Raw genomic sequence first — 19,460 nt, forward strand, 5'->3', positions numbered from 1 at the left:
TCGTGTGGGGCCGAAGTCCCTCGTCGCACCACTCACCACCTTCGCGGAACCCCCTTCTCGGCTTGCGAGGCGTTCCATTTCCCAGGCAGCTCCCATTTCCCTGAGGCCGCCCCGGCCCTTTGGCCGAGCCAATCAGATTGCGGACAGACTAAGATCCTGCCTTTTCCAGGCGGGCTAGCAAACGCTCAGCTGCTTGCAGATCTTGAGCGAGGAGCGAGAAAAGGAGACGGGCAACGCGGGGAGCGGTAAACGGGCCCTGTGGCGGGATGGAAACGTTGCCCCCTATGCCTGCAGGGGGAAATGCAGAACGCGCACGGGGGCCCTGTTGTTGCTACACCTTGCTGTGGCGCGCTGCACTTTTCGGCCAGTTGTCATGGCTGACAAAGCGTAATTGCAAGAAGACAAAAACCAAAGGAGCCTACCGAGAAGCCGCCACTAAGTCGGCAGGGGTACTTAGCGTGACCCCCGGCGGCCGTCCCATTTGGCTCACGCCCTGAAAAGCTGAGCAAGTTTTTTTTTTTTGTCCACAGGTGGAGAGAAGGCTGCACCGTTCCCAGCGGCACTGCAAGGCCAGGTCGATGCGTGGAGTGAACGGAGCAAGCCCCTTTTTCAGCTCCCGGTTCTAAAAATCCGTTTAATAAGTTGTCCCCGTGTAGAGGACATATCAGATATTAAACTGATAAGAACAGATACTACACTTGATCTTAGCCAAAAGGCCGAGAAGCGATGACCCCCACTCTTTGCTGCCTGAGCCAACCTCCTCTGACACTTCTCAAGTGTCGCGGTGCAGTATTGTTAACTGGACGTAACACTGGCCGCTGCTGAGCACCCACCCACGGCCGTGCTCTCTTTGCACAGGCCGACCTCTCCACGGACACAGCTGCTTTGACGTTTGACAAACTCACAGGGCTCTGCCAGAAGGCAAAGCCTGCCAAAAATGGAATTTAACTCATTGGTATTCCTCTCCACGGAAGTCTTTAGTAAAAGGCGAAAGACTTGTGCGTGATGAAGAGAAACCAGAGTAAGGACGCTCCTGCCTTCGTGTGGGGCCGAAGTCCCTCGTCGCACCACTCACCACCTTCGCGGAACCCCCTTCTCGGCTTGCGAGGCGTTCCATTTCCCAGGCAGCTCCCATTTCCCTGAGGCCGCCCCGGCCCTTTGGCCGAGCCAATCAGATTGCGGACAGACTAAGATCCTGCCTTTTCCAGGCGGGCTAGCAAACGCTCAGCTGCTTGCAGATCTTGAGCGAGGAGCGAGAAAAGGAGACGGGCAACGCGGGGAGCGGTAAACGGGCCCTGTGGCGGGATGGAAACGTTGCCCCCTATGCCTGCAGGGGGAAATGCAGAACGCGCACGGGGGCCCTGTTGTTGCTACACCTTGCTGTGGCGCGCTGCACTTTTCGGCCAGTTGTCATGGCTGACAAAGCGTAATTGCAAGAAGACAAAAACCAAAGGAGCCTACCGAGAAGCCGCCACTAAGTCGGCAGGGGTACTTAGCGTGACCCCCGGCGGCCGTCCCATTTGGCTCACGCCCTGAAAAGCTGAGCAAGTTTTTTTTTTTTGTCCACAGGTGGAGAGAAGGCTGCACCGTTCCCAGCGGCACTGCAAGGCCAGGTCGATGCGTGGAGTGAACGGAGCAAGCCCCTTTTTCAGCTCCCGGTTCTAAAAATCCGTTTAATAAGTTGTCCCCGTGTAGAGGACATATCAGATATTAAACTGATAAGAACAGATACTACACTTGATCTTAGCCAAAAGGCCGAGAAGCGATGACCCCCACTCTTTGCTGCCTGAGCCAACCTCCTCTGACACTTCTCAAGTGTCGCGGTGCAGTATTGTTAACTGGACGTAACACTGGCCGCTGCTGAGCACCCACCCACGGCCGTGCTCTCTTTGCACAGGCCGACCTCTCCACGGACACAGCTGCTTTGACGTTTGACAAACTCACAGGGCTCTGCCAGAAGGCAAAGCCTGCCAAAAATGGAATTTAACTCATTGGTATTCCTCTCCACGGAAGTCTTTAGTAAAAGGCGAAAGACTTGAGCGTGATGAAGAGAAACCAGAGTAAGGACGCTCCTGCCTTCGTGTGGGGCCGAAGTCCCTCGTCGCACCACTCACCACCTTCGCGGAACCCCCTTCTCGGCTTGCGAGGCGTTCCATTTCCCAGGCAGCTCCCATTTCCCTGAGGCCGCCCCGGCCCTTTGGCCGAGCCAATCAGATTGCGGACAGACTAAGATCCTGCCTTTTCCAGGCGGGCTAGCAAACGCTCAGCTGCTTGCAGATCTTGAGCGAGGAGCGAGAAAAGGAGACGGGCAACGCGGGGAGCGGTAAACGGGCCCTGTGGCGGGATGGAAACGTTGCCCCCTATGCCTGCAGGGGGAAATGCAGAACGCGCACGGGGGCCCTGTTGTTGCTACACCTTGCTGTGGCGCGCTGCACTTTTCGGCCAGTTGTCATGGCTGACAAAGCGTAATTGCAAGAAGACAAAAACCAAAGGAGCCTACCGAGAAGCCGCCACTAAGTCGGCAGGGGTACTTAGCGTGACCCCCGGCGGCCGTCCCATTTGGCTCACGCCCTGAAAAGCTGAGCAAGTTTTTTTTTTTTGTCCACAGGTGGAGAGAAGGCTGCACCGTTCCCAGCGGCACTGCAAGGCCAGGTCGATGCGTGGAGTGAACGGAGCAAGCCCCTTTTTCAGCTCCCGGTTCTAAAAATCCGTTTAATAAGTTGTCCCCGTGTAGAGGACATATCAGATATTAAACTGATAAGAACAGATACTACACTTGATCTTAGCCAAAAGGCCGAGAAGCGATGACCCCCACTCTTTGCTGCCTGAGCCAACCTCCTCTGACACTTCTCAAGTGTCGCGGTGCAGTATTGTTAACTGGACGTAACACTGGCCGCTGCTGAGCACCCACCCACGGCCGTGCTCTCTTTGCACAGGCCGACCTCTCCACGGACACAGCTGCTTTGACGTTTGACAAACTCACAGGGCTCTGCCAGAAGGCAAAGCCTGCCAAAAATGGAATTTAACTCATTGGTATTCCTCTCCACGGAAGTCTTTAGTAAAAGGCGAAAGACTTGTGCGTGATGAAGAGAAACCAGAGTAAGGACGCTCCTGCCTTCGTGTGGGGCCGAAGTCCCTCGTCGCACCACTCACCACCTTCGCGGAACCCCCTTCTCGGCTTGCGAGGCGTTCCATTTCCCAGGCAGCTCCCATTTCCCTGAGGCCGCCCCGGCCCTTTGGCCGAGCCAATCAGATTGCGGACAGACTAAGATCCTGCCTTTTCCAGGCGGGCTAGCAAACGCTCAGCTGCTTGCAGATCTTGAGCGAGGAGCGAGAAAAGGAGACGGGCAACGCGGGGAGCGGTAAACGGGCCCTGTGGCGGGATGGAAACGTTGCCCCCTATGCCTGCAGGGGGAAATGCAGAACGCGCACGGGGGCCCTGTTGTTGCTACACCTTGCTGTGGCGCGCTGCACTTTTCGGCCAGTTGTCATGGCTGACAAAGCGTAATTGCAAGAAGACAAAAACCAAAGGAGCCTACCGAGAAGCCGCCACTAAGTCGGCAGGGGTACTTAGCGTGACCCCCGGCGGCCGTCCCATTTGGCTCACGCCCTGAAAAGCTGAGCAAGTTTTTTTTTTTGTCCACAGGTGGAGAGAAGGCTGCACCGTTCCCAGCGGCACTGCAAGGCCAGGTCGATGCGTGGAGTGAACGGAGCAAGCCCCTTTTTCAGCTCCCGGTTCTAAAAATCCGTTTAATAAGTTGTCCCCGTGTAGAGGACATATCAGATATTAAACTGATAAGAACAGATACTACACTTGATCTTAGCCAAAAGGCCGAGAAGCGATGACCCCCACTCTTTGCTGCCTGAGCCAACCTCCTCTGACACTTCTCAAGTGTCGCGGTGCAGTATTGTTAACTGGACGTAACACTGGCCGCTGCTGAGCACCCACCCACGGCCGTGCTCTCTTTGCACAGGCCGACCTCTCCACGGACACAGCTGCTTTGACGTTTGACAAACTCACAGGGCTCTGCCAGAAGGCAAAGCCTGCCAAAAATGAAATTTAACTCATTGGTATTTCTCTCCACGGAAGTCTTTAGTAAAAGGCGAAAGACTTGTGCGTGATGAAGAGAAACCAGAGTAAGGACGCTCCTGCCTTCGTGTGGGGCCGAAGTCCCTCGTCGCACCACTCACCACCTTCGCGGAACCCCCTTCTCGGCTTGCGAGGCGTTCCAATTCCCAGGCAGCTCCCATTTCCCTGAGGCCGCCCCGGCCCTTTGGCCAAGCCAATCAGATTGCGGACAGACTAAGATCCTGCCTTTTCCAGGCGGGCTAGCAAACGCTCAGCTGCTTGCAGATCTTGAGCGAGGAGCGAGAAAAGGAGACGGGCAACGCGGGGAGCGGTAAACGGGCCCTGTGGCGGGATGGAAACGTTGCCACCTATGCCTGCAGGGGGAAATGCAGAACGCGCACGGGGGCCCTGTTGTTGCTACACCTTGCTGTGGCGCGCTGCACTTTTCAGCCAGTTGTCATGGCTGACAAAGCGTAATTGCAAGAAGACAAAAACCAAAGGAGCCTACCGAGAAGCCGCCACTAAGTCGGCAGGGGTACTTAGCGTGACCCCCGGCGGCCGTCCCATTTGGCTCACGCCCTGAAAAGCTGAGCAAGTTTTTTTTTTTTTGTCCACAGGTGGAGCGAAGGCTGCACCGTTCCCAGCGGCACTGCAAGGCCAGGTCGATGCGTGGAGTGAACGGAGCAAGCCCCTTTTTCAGCTCCCGGTTCTAAAAATCCATTTAATAAGTTGTCCCCGTGTAGAGGACATATCAGATATTAAACTGATAAGAACAGATACTACACTTGATCTTAGCCAAAAGGCCGAGAAGCGATGACCCCCACTCTTTGCTGCCTGAGCCAACCTCCTCTGACACTTCTCAAGTGTCGCGGTGCAGTATTGTTCACTGGACGTAACACTGGCCGCTGCTGAGCACCCACCCACGGCCGTGCTCTCTTTGCACAGGCCGACCTTTCCACGGACACAGCTGCTTTGACGTTTGACAAACTCACAGGGCTCTGCCAGAAGGCAAAGCCTGCCAAAAATGGAATTTAACTCATTGGTATTCCTCTCCACGGAAGTCTTTAGTAAAAGGCGAAAGACTTGTGCGTGATGAAGAGAAACCAGAGTAAGGACGCTCCTGCCTTCGTGTGGGGCCGAAGTCCCTCGTCGCACCACTCACCACCTTCGCGGAACCCCCTTCTCGGCTTGCGAGGCGTTCCAATTCCCAGGCAGCTCCCATTTCCCTGAGGCCGCCCCGGCCCTTTGGCCGAGCCAATCAGATTGCGGACAGACTAAGATCCTGCCTTTTCCAGGCGGGCTAGCAAACGCTCAGCTGCTTGCAGATCTTGAGCGAGGAGCGAGAAAAGGAGACGGGCAACGCGGGGAGCGGTAAACGGGCCCTGTGGCGGGATGGAAACGTTGCCCCCTATGCCTGCAGGGGGAAATGCAGAACGCGCACGGGGGCCCTGTTGTTGCTACACCTTGCTGTGGCGCGCTGCACTTTTCGGCCAGTTGTCATGGCTGACAAAGCGTAATTGCAAGAAGACAAAAACCAAAGGAGCCTACCGAGAAGCCGCCACTAAGTCGGCAGGGGTACTTAGCGTGACCCCCGGCGGCCGTCCCATTTGGCTCACGCCCTGAAAAGCTGAGCAAATTTTTTTTTTTTTGTCCACAGGTGGAGAGAAGGCTGCACCGTTCCCAGCGGCACTGCAAGGCCAGGTCGATGCGTGGAGTGAACGGAGCAAGCCCCTTTTTCAGCTCCCGGTTCTAAAAATCCGTTTAATAAGTTGTCCCCGTGTAGAGGACATATCAGATATTAAACTGATAAGAACAGATACTACACTTGATCTTAGCCAAAAGGCCGAGAAGCGATGACCCCCACTCTTTGCTGCCTGAGCCAACCTCCTCTGACACTTCTCAAGTGTCGCGGTGCAGTATTGTTAACTGGACGTAACACTGGCCGCTGCTGAGCACCCACCCACGGCCGTGCTCTCTTTGCACAGGCCGACCTCTCCACGGACACAGCTGCTTTGACGTTTGACAAACTCACAGGGCTCTGCCAGAAGGCAAAGCCTGCCAAAAATGGAATTTAACTCATTGGTATTCCTCTCCACGGAAGTGTTTAGTAAAAGGCGAAAGACTTGTGCGTGATGAAGAGAAACCAGAGTAAGGACGCTCCTGCCTTCGTGTGGGGCCGAAGTCCCTCGTCGCACCACTCACCACCTTCGCGGAACCCCCTTCTCGGCTTGCGAGGCGTTCCAATTCCCAGGCAGCTCCCATTTCCCTGAGGCCGCCCCGGCCCTTTGGCCGAGCCAATCAGATTGCGGACAGACTAAGATCCTGCCTTTTCCAGGCGGGCTAGCAAACGCTCAGCTGCTTGCAGATCTTGAGCGAGGAGCGAGAAAAGGAGACGGGCAACGCGGGGAGCGGTAAACGGGCCCTGTGGCGGGATGGAAACGTTGCCCCCTATGCCTGCAGGGGGAAATGCAGAACGCGCACGGGGGCCCTGTTGTTGCTACACCTTGCTGTGGCGCGCTGCACTTTTCGGCCAGTTGTCATGGCTGACAAAGCGTAATTGCAAGAAGACAAAAACCAAAGGAGCCTACCGAGAAGCCGCCACTAAGTCGGCAGGGGTACTTAGCGTGACCCCCGGCGGCCGTCCCATTTGGCTCACGCCCTGAAAAGCTGAGCAAGTTTTTTTTTTTTTGTCCACAGGTGGAGAGAAGGCTGCACCGTTCCCAGCGGCACTGCCAGGCCAGGTCGATGCGTGGAGTGAACGGAGCAAGCCCCTTTTTCAGCTCCCGGTTCTAAAAATCCGTTTAATAAGTTGTCCCCGTGTAGAGGACATATCAGATATTAAACTGATAAGAACAGATACTACACTTGATCTTAGCCAAAAGGCCGAGAAGCGATGACCCCCACTCTTTGCTGCCTGAGCCAACCTCCTCTGACACTTCTCAAGTGTCGCGGTGCAGTATTGTTAACTGGACGTAACACTGGCCGCTGCTGAGCACCCACCCACGGCCGTGCTCTCTTTGCACAGGCCGACCTCTCCACGGACACAGCTGCTTTGACGTTTGACAAACTCACAGGGCTCTGCCAGAAGGCAAAGCCTGCCAAAAATGGAATTTAACTCATTGGTATTCCTCTCCACGGAAGTCTTTAGTAAAAGGCGAAAGACTTGTGCGTGATGAAGAGAAACCAGAGTAAGGACGCTCCTGCCTTCGTGTGGGGCCGAAGTCCCTCGTCGCACCACTCACCACCTTCGCGGAACCCCCTTCTCGGCTTGCGAGGCGTTCCAATTCCCAGGCAGCTCCCATTTCCCTGAGGCCGCCCCGGCCCTTTGGCCGAGCCAATCAGATTGCGGACAGACTAAGATCCTGCCTTTTCCAGGCGGGCTAGCAAACGCTCAGCTGCTTGCAGATCTTGAGCGAGGAGCGAGAAAAGGAGACGGGCAACGCGGGGAGCGGTAAACGGGCCCTGTGGCGGGATGGAAACGTTGCCCCCTATGCCTGCAGGGGGAAATGCAGAACGCGCACGGGGGCCCTGTTGTTGCTACACCTTGCTGTGGCGCGCTGCACTTTTCGGCCAGTTGTCATGGCTGACAAAGCGTAATTGCAAGAAGACAAAAACCAAAGGAGCCTACCGAGAAGCCGCCACTAAGTCGGCAGGGGTACTTAGCGTGACCCCCGGCGGCCGTCCCATTTGGCTCACGCCCTGAAAAGCTGAGCAAGTTTTTTTTTTTTGTCCACAGGTGGAGAGAAGGCTGCACCGTTCCCAGCGGCACTGCAAGGCCAGGTCGATGCGTGGAGTGAACGGAGCAAGCCCCTTTTTCAGCTCCCGGTTCTAAAAATCCGTTTAATAAGTTGTCCCCGTGTAGAGGACATATCAGATATTAAACTGATAAGAACAGATACTACACTTGATCTTAGCCAAAAGGCCGAGAAGCGATGACCCCCACTCTTTGCTGCCTGAGCCAACCTCCTCTGACACTTCTCAAGTGTCGCGGTGCAGTATTGTTAACTGGACGTAACACTGGCCGCTGCTGAGCACCCACCCACGGCCGTGCTCTCTTTGCACAGGCCGACCTCTCCACGGACACAGCTGCTTTGACGTTTGACAAACTCACAGGGCTCTGCCAGAAGGCAAAGCCTGCCAAAAATGGAATTTACCTCATTGGTATTCCTCTCCACGGAAGTCTTTAGTAAAAGGCGAAAGACTTGTGCGTGATGAAGAGAAACCAGAGTAAGGACGCTCCTGCCTTCGTGTGGGGCCGAAGTCCCTCGTCGCACCACTCACCACCTTCGCGGAACCCCCTTCTCGGCTTGCGAGGCGTTCCAATTCCCAGGCAGCTCCCATTTCCCTGAGGCCGCCCCGGCCCTTTGGCCGAGCCAATCAGATTGCGGACAGACTAAGATCCTGCCTTTTCCAGGCGGGCTAGCAAACGCTCAGCTGCTTGCAGATCTTGAGCGAGGAGCGAGAAAAGGAGACGGGCAACGCGGGGAGCGGTAAACGGGCCCTGTGGCGGGATGGAAACGTTGCCCCCTATGCCTGCAGGGGGAAATGCAGAACGCGCACGGGGGCCCTGTTGTTGCTACACCTTGCTGTGGCGCGCTGCACTTTTCGGCCAGTTGTCATGGCTGACAAAGCGTAATTGCAAGAAGACAAAAACCAAAGGAGCCTACCGAGAAGCCGCCACTAAGTCGGCAGGGGTACTTAGCGTGACCCCCGGCGGCCGTCCCATTTGGCTCACGCCCTGAAAAGCTGAGCAAGTTTTTTTTTTTTTGTCCACAGGTGGAGAGAAGGCTGCACCGTTCCCAGCGGCACTGCCAGGCCAGGTCGATGCGTGGAGTGAACGGAGCAAGCCCCTTTTTCAGCTCCCGGTTCTAAAAATCCGTTTAATAAGTTGTCCCCGTGTAGAGGACATATCAGATATTAAACTGATAAGAACAGATACTACACTTGATCTTAGCCAAAAGGCCGAGAAGCGATGACCCCCACTCTTTGCTGCCTGAGCCAACCTCCTCTGACACTTCTCAAGTGTCGCGGTGCAGTATTGTTAACTGGACGTAACACTGGCCGCTGCTGAGCACCCACCCACGGCCGTGCTCTCTTTGCACAGGCCGACCTCTCCACGGACACAGCTGCTTTGACGTTTGACAAACTCACAGGGCTCTGCCAGAAGGCAAAGCCTGCCAAAAATGGAATTTAACTCATTGGTATTCCTCTCCACGGAAGTCTTTAGTAAAAGGCGAAAGACTTGTGCGTGATGAAGAGAAACCAGAGTAAGGACGCTCCTGCCTTCGTGTGGGGCCGAAGTCCCTCGTCGCACCACTCACCACCTTCGCGGAACCCCCTTCTCGGCTTGCGAGGCGTTCCAATTCCCAGGCAGCTCCCATTTCCCTGAGGCCGCCCCGGCCCTTTGGCCGAGCCAATCAGATTGCGGACAGACTAAGATCCTGCCTTTTCCAGGCGGGCTAGCAAACGCTCAGCTGCTTGCAGATCTTGAGCGAGGAGCGAGAAAAGGAGACGGGCAACGCGGGGAGCGGTAAACGGGCCCTGTGGCGGGATGGAAACGTTGCCCCCTATGCCTGCAGGGGGAAATGCAGAACGCGCACGGGGGCCCTGTTGTTGCTACACCTTGCTGTGGCGCGCTGCACTTTTCGGCCAGTTGTCATGGCTGACAAAGCGTAATTGCAAGAAGACAAAAACCAAAGGAGCCTACCGAGAAGCCGCCACTAAGTCGGCAGGGGTACTTAGCGTGACCCCCGGCGGCCGTCCCATTTGGCTCACGCCCTGAAAAGCTGAGCAAGTTTTTTTTTTTTGTCCACAGGTGGAGAGAAGGCTGCACCGTTCCCAGCGGCACTGCAAGGCCAGGTCGATGCGTGGAGTGAACGGAGCAAGCCCCTTTTTCAGCTCCCGGTTCTAAAAATCCGTTTAATAAGTTGTCCCCGTGTAGAGGACATATCAGATATTAAACTGATAAGAACAGATACTACACTTGATATTAGCCAAAAGGCCGAGAAGCGATGACCCCCACTCTTTGCTGCCTGAGCCAACCTCCTCTGACACTTCTCAAGTGTCGCGGTGCAGTATTGTTAACTGGACGTAACACTGGCCGCTGCTGAGCACCCACCCACGGCCGTGCTCTCTTTGCACAGGCCGACCTCTCCACGGACACAGCTGCTTTGACGTTTGACAAACTCACAGGGCTCTGCCAGAAGGCAAAGCCTGCCAAAAATGGAATTTACCTCATTGGTATTCCTCTCCACGGAAGTCTTTAGTAAAAGGCGAAAGACTTGTGCGTGATGAAGAGAAACCAGAGTAAGGACGCTCCTGCCTTCGTGTGGGGCCGAAGTCCCTCGTCGCACCACTCACCACCTTCGCGGAACCCCCTTCTCGGCTTGCGAGGCGTTCCAATTCCCAGGCAGCTCCCATTTCCCTGAGGCCGCCCCGGCCCTTTGGCCGAGCCAATCAGATTGCGGACAGACTAAGATCCTGCCTTTTCCAGGCGGGCTAGCAAACGCTCAGCTGCTTGCAGATCTTGAGCGAGGAGCGAGAAAAGGAGACGGGCAACGCGGGGAGCGGTAAACGGGCCCTGTGGCGGGATGGAAACGTTGCCCCCTATGCCTGCAGGGGGAAATGCAGAACGCGCACGGGGGCCCTGTTGTTGCTACACCTTGCTGTGGCGCGCTGCACTTTTCGGCCAGTTGTCATGGCTGACAAAGCGTAATTGCAAGAAGACAAAAACCAAAGGAGCCTACCGAGAAGCCGCCACTAAGTCGGCAGGGGTACTTAGCGTGACCCCCGGCGGCCGTCCCATTTGGCTCACGCCCTGAAAAGCTGAGCAAGTTTTTTTTTTTTGTCCACAGGTGGAGAGAAGGCTGCACCGTTCCCAGCGGCACTGCAAGGCCAGGTCGATGCGTGGAGTGAACGGAGCAAGCCCCTTTTTCAGCTCCCGGTTCTAAAAATCCGTTTAATAAGTTGTCCCCGTGTAGAGGACATATCAGATATTAAACTGATAAGAACAGATACTACACTTGATCTTAGCCAAAAGGCCAAGAAGCGATGACCCCCACTCTTTGCTGCCTGAGCCAACCTCCTCTGACACTTCTCAAGTGTCGCGGTGCAGTATTGTTAACTGGACGTAACACTGGCCGCTGCTGAGCACCCACCCACGGCCGTGCTCTCTTTGCACAGGCCGACCTCTCCACGGACACAGCTGCTTTGACGTTTGACAAACTCACAGGGCTCTGCCAGAAGGCAAAGCCTGCCAAAAATGGAATTTAACTCATTGGTATTCCTCTCCACGGAAGTGTTTAGTAAAAGGCGAAAGACTTGTGCGTGATGAAGAGAAACCAGAGTAAGGACGCTCCTGCCTTCGTGTGGTGCCGAAGTCTCTCGTCGCACCACTCACCACCTTCGCGGAACCCCCTTCTCGGCTTGCCAGGCGTTCCAATTCCCAGGCAGCTCCCATTTCCCTGAGGCCGCCCCGGCCCTTTGGCCAAGCCAATCAGATTGCGGACAGACTAAGATCCTGCCTTTTCCAGGCGGGCTAGCAAACGCTCAGCTGCTTGCAGATCTTGAGCGAGGAGCGAGAAAAGGAGACGGGCAACGCGGGGAGCGGTAAACGGGCCCTGTGGCGAGATGGAAACGTTGCCCCCTATGCCTGCAGGGGGAAATGCAGAACGCGCACGGGGGCCCTGTTGTTGCTACACCTTGCTGTGGCGCGCTGCACTTTTCGGCCAGTTGTCATGGCTGACAAAGCGTAATTGCAAGGAGACAAAAACCAAAGGAGCCTACCGAGAAGCCGCCACTAAGTCGGCAGGGGTACTTAGCGTGACCCCCGGCGGCCGTCCCATTTGGCTCACGCCCTGAAAAGCTGAGCAAGTTTTTTTTTTTTTGTCCACAGGTGGAGAGAAGGCTGCACCGTTCCCAGCGGCACTGCAAGGCCAGGTCGATGCGTGGAGTGAACGGAGCAAGCCCCTTTTTCAGCTCCCGGTTCTAAAAATCCGTTTAATAAGTTGTCCCCGTGTAGAGGACATATCAGATATTAAACTGATAAGAACAGATACTACACTTGATCTTAGCCAAAAGGCCGAGAAGCGATGACCCCCACTCTTTGCTGCCTGAGCCAACCTCCTCTGACACTTCTCAAGTGTCGCGGTGCAGTATTGTTAACTGGACGTAACACTGGCCGCTGCTGAGCACCCACCCACGGCCGTGCTCTCTTTGCACAGGCCGACCTCTCCACGGACACAGCTGCTTTGACGTTTGACAAACTCACAGGGCTCTGCCAGAAGGCAAAGCCTGCCAAAAATGGAATTTAACTCATTGGTATTCCTCTCCACGGAAGTGTTTAGTAAAAGGCGAAAGACTTGTGCGTGATGAAGAGAAACCAGAGTAAGGACGCTCCTGCCTTCGTGTGGGGCCGAAGTCCCTCGTCGCACCACTGACCACCTTCGCGGAACCCCCTTCTCGGCTTGCGAGGCGTTCCAATTCCCAGGCAGCTCCCATTTCCCTGAGGCCGCCCCGGCCCTTTGGCCAAGCCAATCAGATTGCGGACAGACTAAGATCCTGCCTTTTCCAGGCGGGCTAGCAAACGCTCAGCTGCTTGCAGATCTTGAGCGAGGAGCGAGAAAAGGAGACGGGCAACGCGGGGAGCGGTAAACGGGCCCTGTGGCGGGATGGAAACGTTGCCCCCTATGCCTGCAGGGGGAAATGCAGAACGCGCACGGGGGCCCTGTTGTTGCTACACCTTGCTGTGGCGCGCTGCACTTTTCGGCCAGTTGTCATGGCTGACAAAGCGTAATTGCAAGAAGACAAAAACCAAAGGAGCCTACCGAGAAGCCGCCACTAAGTCGGCAGGGGTACTTAGCGTGACCCCCGACGGCCGTCCCATTTGGCTCACGCCCTGAAAAGCTGAGCAAGTTTTTTTTTTTTGTCCACAGGTGGAGAGAAGCCTGCACCGTTCCCAGCGGCACTGCAAGGCCAGGTTGATGCGTGGAGTGAACGGAGCAAGCCCCTTTTTCAGCTCCCGGTTCTAAAAATCCGTTTAATAAGTTGTCCCCGTGTAGAGGACATATCAGATATTAAACTGATAAGAACAGATACTACACTTGATCTTAGCCAAAAGGCCGAGAAGCGATGACCCCCACTCTTTGCTGCCTGAGCCAACCTCCTCTGACACTTCTCAAGTGTCGCGGTGCAGTATTGTTAACTGGACGTAACACTGGCCGCTGCTGAGCACCCACCCACGGCCGTGCTCTCTTTGCACAGGCCGACCTCTCCACGGACACAGCTGCTTTGACGTTTGACAAACTCACAGGGCTCTGCCAGAAGGCAAAGCCTGCCAAAAATGGAATTTACCTCATTGGTATTCCTCTCCACGGAAGTCTTTAGTAAAAGGCGAAAGACTTGTGCGTGATGAAGAGAAACCAGAGTAAGGACGCTCCTGCCTTCGTGTGGGGCCGAAGTCCCTCGTCGCACCACTCACCACCTTCGCGGAACCCCCTTCTCGGCTTGCGAGGCGTTCCAATTCCCAGGCAGCTCCCATTTCCATGAGGCCGCCCCGGCCCTTTGGCCAAGCCAATCAGATTGCGGACAGACTAAGATCCTGCCTTTTCCAGGCGGGCTAGCAAACGCTCAGCTGCTTGCAGATCTTGAGCGAGGAGCGAGAAAAGGAGACGGGCAACGCGGGGAGCGGTAAACGGGCCCTGTGGCGGGATGGAAACGTTGCCCCCTATGCCTGCAGGGGGAAATGCAGAACGCGCACGGGGGCCCTGTTGTTGCTACACCTTGCTGTGGCGCGCTGCACTTTTCGGCCAGTTGTCATGGCTGACAAAGCGTAATTGCAAGGAGACAAAAACCAAAGGAGCCTACCGAGAAGCCGCCACTAAGTCGGCAGGGGTACTTAGCGTGACCCCCGGCGGCCGTCCCATTTGGCTCACGCCCTGAAAAGCTGAGCAAGTTTTTTTTTTTTGTCCACAGGTGGAGAGAAGGCTGCACCGTTCCCAGCGGCACTGCAAGGCCAGGTCGATGCGTGGAGTGAACGGAGCAAGCCCCTTTTTCAGCTCCCGGTTCTAAAAATCCGTTTAATAAGTTGTCCCCGTGTAGAGGACATATCAGGTATTAAACTGATAAGAACAGATACTACACTTGATCTTAGCCAAAAGGCCGAGAAGCGATGACCCCCACTCTTTGCTGCCTGAGCCAACCTCCTCTGACACTTCTCAAGTGTCGCGGTGCAGTATTGTTAACTGGACGTAACACTGGCCGCTGCTGAGCACCCACCCACGGCCGTGCTCTCTTTGCACAGGCCGACCTCTCCACGGACACAGCTGCTTTGACGTTTGACAAACTCACAGGGCTCTGCCAGAAGGCAAAGCCTGCCAAAAATGGAATTTAACTCATTGGTATTCCTCTCCACGGAAGTGTTTAGTAAAAGGCGAAAGACTTGTGCGTGATGAAGAGAAACCAGAGTAAGGACGCTCCTGCCTTCGTGTGGGGCCGAAGTCCCTCGTAGCACCACTCACCACCTTCGCGGAAGCCCCTTCTCGGCTTGCGAGGCGTTCCAATTCCCAGGCAGCTCCCATTTCCCTGAGGCCGGCCCGGCCCTTTGGCCAAGCCAATCATATTGCGGACAGACTAAGATCCTGCCTTTTCCAGGCGGGCTAGCAAACGCTCAGCTGCTTGCAGTACTTGAGCGAGGAGCGAGAAAAGGAGACGGGCAACGCGGGGAGCGGTAAACGGGCCTTGTGGCGGGATGGAAACGTTGCCCCCTATGCCTGCAGGGGAAATGCAGAACGCGCACGGGGGCCCTGTTGTTGCTACACCTTGCTGTGGCGCGCTGCACTTTTCGGCCAGTTGTCATGGCTGACAAAGCGTAATTGCAAGAAGACAAAAACCAAAGGAGCCTACCGAGAAGCCGCCACTAAGTCGGCAGGGGTACTTAGCGTGACCCCCGGCGGCCGTCCCATTTGGCTCACGCCCTGAAAAGCTGAGCAAGTTTTTTTTTTTTGTCCACAGGTGGAGAGAAGGCTGCACCGTTCCCAGCGGCACTGCAAGGCCAGGTCGATGCATGGAGTGAACGGAGCAAGCCCCTTTTTCAGCTCCCGGTTCTAAAAATCCGTTTAATAAGTTGTCCCCGTGTAGAGGACATATCAGATATTAAACTGATAAGAACAGATACTACACTTGATCTTAGCCAAAAGGCCGAGAAGCGATGACCCCCACTCTTTGCTGCCTGAGCCAACCTCCTCTGACACTTCTCAAGTGTCGCGGTGCAGTATTGTTAACTGGACGTAACACTGGCCGCTGCTGAGCACCCACCCACGGCCGTGCTCTCTTTGCACAGGCCGACCTCTCCACGGACACAGCTGCTTTGACGTTTGACAAACTCACAGGGCTCTGCCAGAAGGCAAAGCCTGCCAAAAATGGAATTTAACTCATTGGTATTCCTCTCCACGGAAGTGTTTAGTAAAAGGCGAAAGACTTGTGCGTGATGAAGAGAAACCAGAGTAAGGACGCTCCTGCCTTCGTGTGGTGCCGAAGTCCCTCGTCGCACCACTCACCACCTTCGCGGAACCCCCTTCTCGGCTTGCCAGGCGTTCCAATTCCCAGGCAGCTCCCATTTCCCTGAGGCCGCCCCGGCCCTTTGGCCAAGCCAATCAGATTGCGGACAGACTAAGATCCTGCCTTTTCCAGGCGGGCTAGCAAACGCTCAGCTGCTTGCAGATCTTGAGCGAGGAGCGAAAAAAGGAGACGGGCAACGCGGGGAGCGGTAAACGGGCCCTGTGGCGGGATGGAAACGTTGCCCCCTATGCCTGCAGGGGGAAATGCAGAACGCGCACGGGGGCCCTGTTGTTGCTACACCTTGCTGTGGCGCGCTGCACTTTTCGGCCAGTTGTCATGGCTGACAAAGCGTAATTGCAAGGAGACAAAAACCAAAGGAGCCTACCGAGAAGCCGCCACTAAGTCGGCAGGGGTACTTAGCGTGACCCCCGGCGGCCGTCCCATTTGGCTCACGCCCTGAAAAGCTGAGCAAGTTTTTTTTTTTTTTGTCCACAGGTGGAGAGAAGGCTGCACCGTTCCCAGCGGCACTGCAAGGCCAGGTCGATGCGTGGAGTGAACGGAGCAAGCCCCTTTTTCAGCTCCCGGTTCTAAAAATCCGTTTAATAAGTTGTCCCCGTGTAGAGGACATATCAGATATTAAACTGATAAGAACAGATACTACACTTGATCTTAGCCAAAAGGCCGAGAAGCGATGACCCCCACTCTTTGCTGCCTGAGCCAACCTCCTCTGACACTTCTCAAGTGTCGCGGTGCAGTATTGTTAACTGGACGTAACACTGGCCGCTGCTGAGCACCCACCCACGGCCGTGCTCTCTTTGCACAGGCCGACCTCTCCACGGACACAGCTGCTTTGACGTTTGACAAACTCACAGGGCTCTGCCAGAAGGCAAAGCCTGCCAAAAATGGAATTTAACTCATTGGTATTCCTCTCCACGGAAGTCTTTAGTAAAAGGCGAAAGACTTGTGCGTGATGAAGAGAAACCAGAGTAAGGACGCTCCTGCCTTCGTGTGGGGCCGAAGTCGCTCGTCGCACCACTCACCACCTTCGCGGAACCCCTTTCTCGGCTTGCGAGGCGTTCCAATTCCCAGGCAGCTCCCATTTCCCTGAGGCCGCCCCGGCCCTTTGGCCAAGCCAATCAGATTGCGGACAGACTAAGATCCTGCCTTTTCCAGGTGGGCTAGCAAACGCTCAGCTGCTTGCAGATCTTGAGCGAGGAGCGAGAAAAGGAGACGGGCAACGCGGGGAGCGGTAAACGGGCCCTGTGGCGGGATGGAAACGTTGCCCCCTATGCCTGCAGGGGGAAATGCAGAACGCGCACGGGGGCCCTGTTGTTGCTACACCTTGCTGTGGCGCGCTGCACTTTTCGGCCAGTTGTCATGGCTGACAAAGCGTAATTGCAAGAAGACAAAAACCAAAGGAGCCTACCGAGAAGCCGCCACTAAGTCGGCAGGGGTACTTAGCGTGACCCCCGGCGGCCGTCCCATTTGGCTCACGCCCTGAAAAGCTGAGCAAGTTTTTTTTTTTTGTCCACAGGTGGAGAGAAGGCTGCACCGTTCCCAGCGGCACTGCAAGGCCAGGTCGATGCGTGGAGTGAACGGAGCAAGCCCCTTTTTCAGCTCCCGGTTCAAAAAATCCGTTTAATAAGTTGTCCCCGTGTAGAGGACATATCAGATATTAAACTGATAAGAACAGATACTACACTTGATCTTAGCCAAAAGGCCGAGAAGCGATGACCCCCACTCTTTGCTGCCTGAGCCAACCTCCTCTGACACTTCTCAAGTGTCGCGGTGCAGTATTGTTAACTGGACGTAACACTGGCCGCTGCTGAGCACCCACCCACGGCCGTGCTCTCTTTGCACAGGCCGACCTCTCCACGGACACAGCTGCTTTGACGTTTGACAAACTCACAGGGCTCTGCCAGAAGGCAAAGCCTGCCAAAAATGGAATTTAACTCATTGGTATTCCTCTCCACGGAAGTCTTTAGTAAAAGGCGAAAGACCTGTGCGTGATGAAGAGAAACCAGAGTAAGGACGCTCCTGCCTTCGTGTGGGGCCGAAGTCCCTCGTCGCACCACTCACCACCTTCGCGGAACCCCCTTCTCGGCTTGCGAGGCGTTCCAATTCCCAGGCAGCTCCCATTTCCCTGAGGCCGCCCCGGCCCTTTGGCCGAGCCAATCAGATTGCGGACAGACTAAGATCCTGCCTTTTCCAGGCGGGCTAGTAAACGCTCAGCTGCTTGCAGATCTTGAGCGAGGAGCGAGAAAAGGAGACGGGCAACGCGGGGAGCGGTAAACGGGCCTTGTGGCGGGATGGAAACGTTGCCCCCTATGCCTGCAGGGGGAAATGCAGAACGCGCACGGGGGCCCTGTTGTTGCTACACCTTGCTGTGGCGCGCTGCACTTTTCGGCCAGTTGTCATGGCTGACAAAGCGTAATTGCAAGAAGACAAAAACCAAAGGAGCCTACCGAGAAGCCGCCACTAAGTCGGCAGGGGTACTTAGCGTGACCCCCGGCGGCCGTCCCATTTGGCTCACGCCCTAAAAAGCTGAGCAAGTTTTTTTTTTTTGTCCACAGGTGGAGAGAAAGCTGCACCGTTCCCAGCGGCACTGCAAGGCCAGGTCGATGCGTGGAGTGAACGGAGCAAGCCCCTTTTTCAGCTCCCGGTTCTAAAAATCCGTTTAATAAGTTGTCCCCGTGTAGAGGACATATCAGATATTAAACTGATAAGAACAGATACTACACTTGATCTTAGCCAAAAGGCCGAGAAGCGATGACCCCCACTCTTTGCTGCCTGAGCCAACCTCCTCTGACACTTCTCAAGTGTCGCGGTGCAGTATTGTTAACTGGACGTAACACTGGCCGCTGCTGAGCACCCACCCACGGCCGTGCTCTCTTTGCACAGGCCGACCTCTCCACGGACACAGCTGCTTTGACGTTTGACAAACTCACAGGGCTCTGCCAGAAGGCAAAGCCTGCCAAAAATGGAATTTAACTCATTGGTATTCCTCTCCACGGAAGTCTTTAGTAAAAGGCGAAAGACTTGTGCGTGATGAAGAGAAACCAGAGTAAGGACGCTCCTGCCTTCGTGTGGGGCCGAAGTCCCTCGTCGCACCACTCACCACCTTCGCGGAACCCCCTTCTCGGCTTGCGAGGCGTTCCAATTCCCAGGCAGCTCCCATTTCCCTGAGGCCGCCCCGGCCCTTTGGCCGAGCCAATCAGATTGCGGACAGACTAAGATCCTGCCTTTTCCAGGCGGGCTAGTAAACGCTCAGCTGCTTGCAGATCTTGAGCGAGGAGCGAGAAAAGGAGACGGGCAACGCGGGGAGCGGTAAACGGGCCTTGTGGCGGGATGGAAACGTTGCCCCCTATGCCTGCAGGGGGAAATGCAGAACGCGCACGGGGGCCCTGTTGTTGCTACACCTTGCTGTGGCGCGCTGCACTTTTCGGCCAGTTGTCATGGCTGACAAAGCGTAATTGCAAGAAGACAAAAACCAAAGGAGCCTACCGAGAAGCCGCCACTAAGTCGGCAGGGGTACTTAGCGTGACCCCCGGCGGCCGTCCCATTTGGCTCACGCCCTGAAAAGCTGAGCAAGTTTTTTTTTTTTGTCCACAGGTGGAGAGAAGGCTGCACCGTTCCCAGCGGCACTGCAAGGCCAGGTCGATGCGTGGAGTGAACGGAGCAAGCCCCTTTTTCAGCTCCCGGTTCTAAAAATCCGTTTAATAAGTTGTCCCCGTGTAGAGGACATATCAGATATTAAACTGATAAGAACAGATACTACACTTGATCTTAGCCAAAAGGCCGAGAAGCGATGACCCCCACTCTTTGCTGCCTGAGC

The 19,460-nt window shown here is 55.5% G+C and overlaps 37 non-coding genes across 37 annotated transcripts; all 37 read right to left on the reverse strand.

The window, feature by feature from the left end:
• Positions 1 to 537: 537 nt before the first annotated feature.
• On the reverse strand, positions 538 to 728 carry LOC137114075 (U2 spliceosomal RNA). Its single transcript, XR_010913189.1, has one exon. It is a non-coding gene; the product is annotated as a U2 spliceosomal RNA (small nuclear RNA).
• A 181-nt stretch (positions 729 to 909) lies between these two features.
• Positions 910 to 1,025, reverse strand: LOC137113523 (U5 spliceosomal RNA). Its single transcript, XR_010912650.1, has one exon. It is a non-coding gene; the product is annotated as a U5 spliceosomal RNA (small nuclear RNA).
• A 551-nt stretch (positions 1,026 to 1,576) lies between these two features.
• On the reverse strand, positions 1,577 to 1,767 carry LOC137114076 (U2 spliceosomal RNA). Its single transcript, XR_010913190.1, has one exon. It is a non-coding gene; the product is annotated as a U2 spliceosomal RNA (small nuclear RNA).
• Positions 1,768 to 1,948: 181 nt separating this feature from the next.
• On the reverse strand, positions 1,949 to 2,064 carry LOC137113834 (U5 spliceosomal RNA). Its single transcript, XR_010912955.1, has one exon. It is a non-coding gene; the product is annotated as a U5 spliceosomal RNA (small nuclear RNA).
• A 551-nt stretch (positions 2,065 to 2,615) lies between these two features.
• LOC137114077 (U2 spliceosomal RNA) lies at positions 2,616 to 2,806 on the reverse strand. Its single transcript, XR_010913191.1, has one exon. It is a non-coding gene; the product is annotated as a U2 spliceosomal RNA (small nuclear RNA).
• Positions 2,807 to 2,987: 181 nt separating this feature from the next.
• Positions 2,988 to 3,103, reverse strand: LOC137113524 (U5 spliceosomal RNA). Its single transcript, XR_010912651.1, has one exon. It is a non-coding gene; the product is annotated as a U5 spliceosomal RNA (small nuclear RNA).
• A 550-nt stretch (positions 3,104 to 3,653) lies between these two features.
• Positions 3,654 to 3,844, reverse strand: LOC137114078 (U2 spliceosomal RNA). The gene has a single exon (XR_010913192.1). It is a non-coding gene; the product is annotated as a U2 spliceosomal RNA (small nuclear RNA).
• A 181-nt stretch (positions 3,845 to 4,025) lies between these two features.
• On the reverse strand, positions 4,026 to 4,141 carry LOC137113767 (U5 spliceosomal RNA). Its single transcript, XR_010912888.1, has one exon. It is a non-coding gene; the product is annotated as a U5 spliceosomal RNA (small nuclear RNA).
• Positions 4,142 to 4,693: 552 nt separating this feature from the next.
• LOC137114127 (U2 spliceosomal RNA) lies at positions 4,694 to 4,884 on the reverse strand. The gene has a single exon (XR_010913239.1). It is a non-coding gene; the product is annotated as a U2 spliceosomal RNA (small nuclear RNA).
• Positions 4,885 to 5,065: 181 nt separating this feature from the next.
• Positions 5,066 to 5,181, reverse strand: LOC137113525 (U5 spliceosomal RNA). Its single transcript, XR_010912652.1, has one exon. It is a non-coding gene; the product is annotated as a U5 spliceosomal RNA (small nuclear RNA).
• Positions 5,182 to 5,733: 552 nt separating this feature from the next.
• Positions 5,734 to 5,924, reverse strand: LOC137114079 (U2 spliceosomal RNA). Its single transcript, XR_010913193.1, has one exon. It is a non-coding gene; the product is annotated as a U2 spliceosomal RNA (small nuclear RNA).
• Positions 5,925 to 6,105: 181 nt separating this feature from the next.
• LOC137113919 (U5 spliceosomal RNA) lies at positions 6,106 to 6,221 on the reverse strand. The gene has a single exon (XR_010913037.1). It is a non-coding gene; the product is annotated as a U5 spliceosomal RNA (small nuclear RNA).
• A 552-nt stretch (positions 6,222 to 6,773) lies between these two features.
• LOC137114367 (U2 spliceosomal RNA) lies at positions 6,774 to 6,964 on the reverse strand. The gene has a single exon (XR_010913470.1). It is a non-coding gene; the product is annotated as a U2 spliceosomal RNA (small nuclear RNA).
• A 181-nt stretch (positions 6,965 to 7,145) lies between these two features.
• LOC137113526 (U5 spliceosomal RNA) lies at positions 7,146 to 7,261 on the reverse strand. The gene has a single exon (XR_010912653.1). It is a non-coding gene; the product is annotated as a U5 spliceosomal RNA (small nuclear RNA).
• A 551-nt stretch (positions 7,262 to 7,812) lies between these two features.
• Positions 7,813 to 8,003, reverse strand: LOC137114080 (U2 spliceosomal RNA). Its single transcript, XR_010913194.1, has one exon. It is a non-coding gene; the product is annotated as a U2 spliceosomal RNA (small nuclear RNA).
• A 181-nt stretch (positions 8,004 to 8,184) lies between these two features.
• Positions 8,185 to 8,300, reverse strand: LOC137113866 (U5 spliceosomal RNA). The gene has a single exon (XR_010912986.1). It is a non-coding gene; the product is annotated as a U5 spliceosomal RNA (small nuclear RNA).
• Positions 8,301 to 8,852: 552 nt separating this feature from the next.
• LOC137114368 (U2 spliceosomal RNA) lies at positions 8,853 to 9,043 on the reverse strand. Its single transcript, XR_010913471.1, has one exon. It is a non-coding gene; the product is annotated as a U2 spliceosomal RNA (small nuclear RNA).
• A 181-nt stretch (positions 9,044 to 9,224) lies between these two features.
• On the reverse strand, positions 9,225 to 9,340 carry LOC137113527 (U5 spliceosomal RNA). The gene has a single exon (XR_010912654.1). It is a non-coding gene; the product is annotated as a U5 spliceosomal RNA (small nuclear RNA).
• Positions 9,341 to 9,891: 551 nt separating this feature from the next.
• On the reverse strand, positions 9,892 to 10,082 carry LOC137113293 (U2 spliceosomal RNA). Its single transcript, XR_010912429.1, has one exon. It is a non-coding gene; the product is annotated as a U2 spliceosomal RNA (small nuclear RNA).
• A 181-nt stretch (positions 10,083 to 10,263) lies between these two features.
• On the reverse strand, positions 10,264 to 10,379 carry LOC137113867 (U5 spliceosomal RNA). The gene has a single exon (XR_010912987.1). It is a non-coding gene; the product is annotated as a U5 spliceosomal RNA (small nuclear RNA).
• Positions 10,380 to 10,930: 551 nt separating this feature from the next.
• Positions 10,931 to 11,121, reverse strand: LOC137114226 (U2 spliceosomal RNA). The gene has a single exon (XR_010913334.1). It is a non-coding gene; the product is annotated as a U2 spliceosomal RNA (small nuclear RNA).
• A 181-nt stretch (positions 11,122 to 11,302) lies between these two features.
• On the reverse strand, positions 11,303 to 11,418 carry LOC137113920 (U5 spliceosomal RNA). Its single transcript, XR_010913038.1, has one exon. It is a non-coding gene; the product is annotated as a U5 spliceosomal RNA (small nuclear RNA).
• A 552-nt stretch (positions 11,419 to 11,970) lies between these two features.
• On the reverse strand, positions 11,971 to 12,161 carry LOC137114082 (U2 spliceosomal RNA). The gene has a single exon (XR_010913196.1). It is a non-coding gene; the product is annotated as a U2 spliceosomal RNA (small nuclear RNA).
• Positions 12,162 to 12,342: 181 nt separating this feature from the next.
• LOC137113922 (U5 spliceosomal RNA) lies at positions 12,343 to 12,458 on the reverse strand. Its single transcript, XR_010913040.1, has one exon. It is a non-coding gene; the product is annotated as a U5 spliceosomal RNA (small nuclear RNA).
• Positions 12,459 to 13,009: 551 nt separating this feature from the next.
• On the reverse strand, positions 13,010 to 13,200 carry LOC137113250 (U2 spliceosomal RNA). Its single transcript, XR_010912385.1, has one exon. It is a non-coding gene; the product is annotated as a U2 spliceosomal RNA (small nuclear RNA).
• A 181-nt stretch (positions 13,201 to 13,381) lies between these two features.
• On the reverse strand, positions 13,382 to 13,497 carry LOC137113868 (U5 spliceosomal RNA). Its single transcript, XR_010912988.1, has one exon. It is a non-coding gene; the product is annotated as a U5 spliceosomal RNA (small nuclear RNA).
• A 551-nt stretch (positions 13,498 to 14,048) lies between these two features.
• Positions 14,049 to 14,239, reverse strand: LOC137114268 (U2 spliceosomal RNA). Its single transcript, XR_010913376.1, has one exon. It is a non-coding gene; the product is annotated as a U2 spliceosomal RNA (small nuclear RNA).
• Positions 14,240 to 14,420: 181 nt separating this feature from the next.
• LOC137113924 (U5 spliceosomal RNA) lies at positions 14,421 to 14,536 on the reverse strand. The gene has a single exon (XR_010913041.1). It is a non-coding gene; the product is annotated as a U5 spliceosomal RNA (small nuclear RNA).
• A 550-nt stretch (positions 14,537 to 15,086) lies between these two features.
• LOC137114230 (U2 spliceosomal RNA) lies at positions 15,087 to 15,277 on the reverse strand. The gene has a single exon (XR_010913338.1). It is a non-coding gene; the product is annotated as a U2 spliceosomal RNA (small nuclear RNA).
• Positions 15,278 to 15,458: 181 nt separating this feature from the next.
• On the reverse strand, positions 15,459 to 15,574 carry LOC137113925 (U5 spliceosomal RNA). Its single transcript, XR_010913042.1, has one exon. It is a non-coding gene; the product is annotated as a U5 spliceosomal RNA (small nuclear RNA).
• Positions 15,575 to 16,127: 553 nt separating this feature from the next.
• LOC137114083 (U2 spliceosomal RNA) lies at positions 16,128 to 16,318 on the reverse strand. The gene has a single exon (XR_010913197.1). It is a non-coding gene; the product is annotated as a U2 spliceosomal RNA (small nuclear RNA).
• Positions 16,319 to 16,499: 181 nt separating this feature from the next.
• On the reverse strand, positions 16,500 to 16,615 carry LOC137113528 (U5 spliceosomal RNA). The gene has a single exon (XR_010912655.1). It is a non-coding gene; the product is annotated as a U5 spliceosomal RNA (small nuclear RNA).
• A 551-nt stretch (positions 16,616 to 17,166) lies between these two features.
• LOC137114243 (U2 spliceosomal RNA) lies at positions 17,167 to 17,357 on the reverse strand. Its single transcript, XR_010913352.1, has one exon. It is a non-coding gene; the product is annotated as a U2 spliceosomal RNA (small nuclear RNA).
• Positions 17,358 to 17,538: 181 nt separating this feature from the next.
• LOC137113825 (U5 spliceosomal RNA) lies at positions 17,539 to 17,654 on the reverse strand. Its single transcript, XR_010912946.1, has one exon. It is a non-coding gene; the product is annotated as a U5 spliceosomal RNA (small nuclear RNA).
• A 551-nt stretch (positions 17,655 to 18,205) lies between these two features.
• LOC137114223 (U2 spliceosomal RNA) lies at positions 18,206 to 18,396 on the reverse strand. The gene has a single exon (XR_010913331.1). It is a non-coding gene; the product is annotated as a U2 spliceosomal RNA (small nuclear RNA).
• A 181-nt stretch (positions 18,397 to 18,577) lies between these two features.
• LOC137113529 (U5 spliceosomal RNA) lies at positions 18,578 to 18,693 on the reverse strand. Its single transcript, XR_010912656.1, has one exon. It is a non-coding gene; the product is annotated as a U5 spliceosomal RNA (small nuclear RNA).
• A 551-nt stretch (positions 18,694 to 19,244) lies between these two features.
• On the reverse strand, positions 19,245 to 19,435 carry LOC137114084 (U2 spliceosomal RNA). The gene has a single exon (XR_010913198.1). It is a non-coding gene; the product is annotated as a U2 spliceosomal RNA (small nuclear RNA).
• Between the last annotated feature and the right edge of the window lie 25 nt (positions 19,436 to 19,460).

The sequence above is a fragment of the Channa argus genome, unplaced genomic scaffold (assembly GCF_033026475.1).
Source record: "Channa argus isolate prfri unplaced genomic scaffold, Channa argus male v1.0 Contig016, whole genome shotgun sequence".
Lineage (NCBI taxonomy): Eukaryota > Metazoa > Chordata > Actinopteri > Anabantiformes > Channidae > Channa > Channa argus.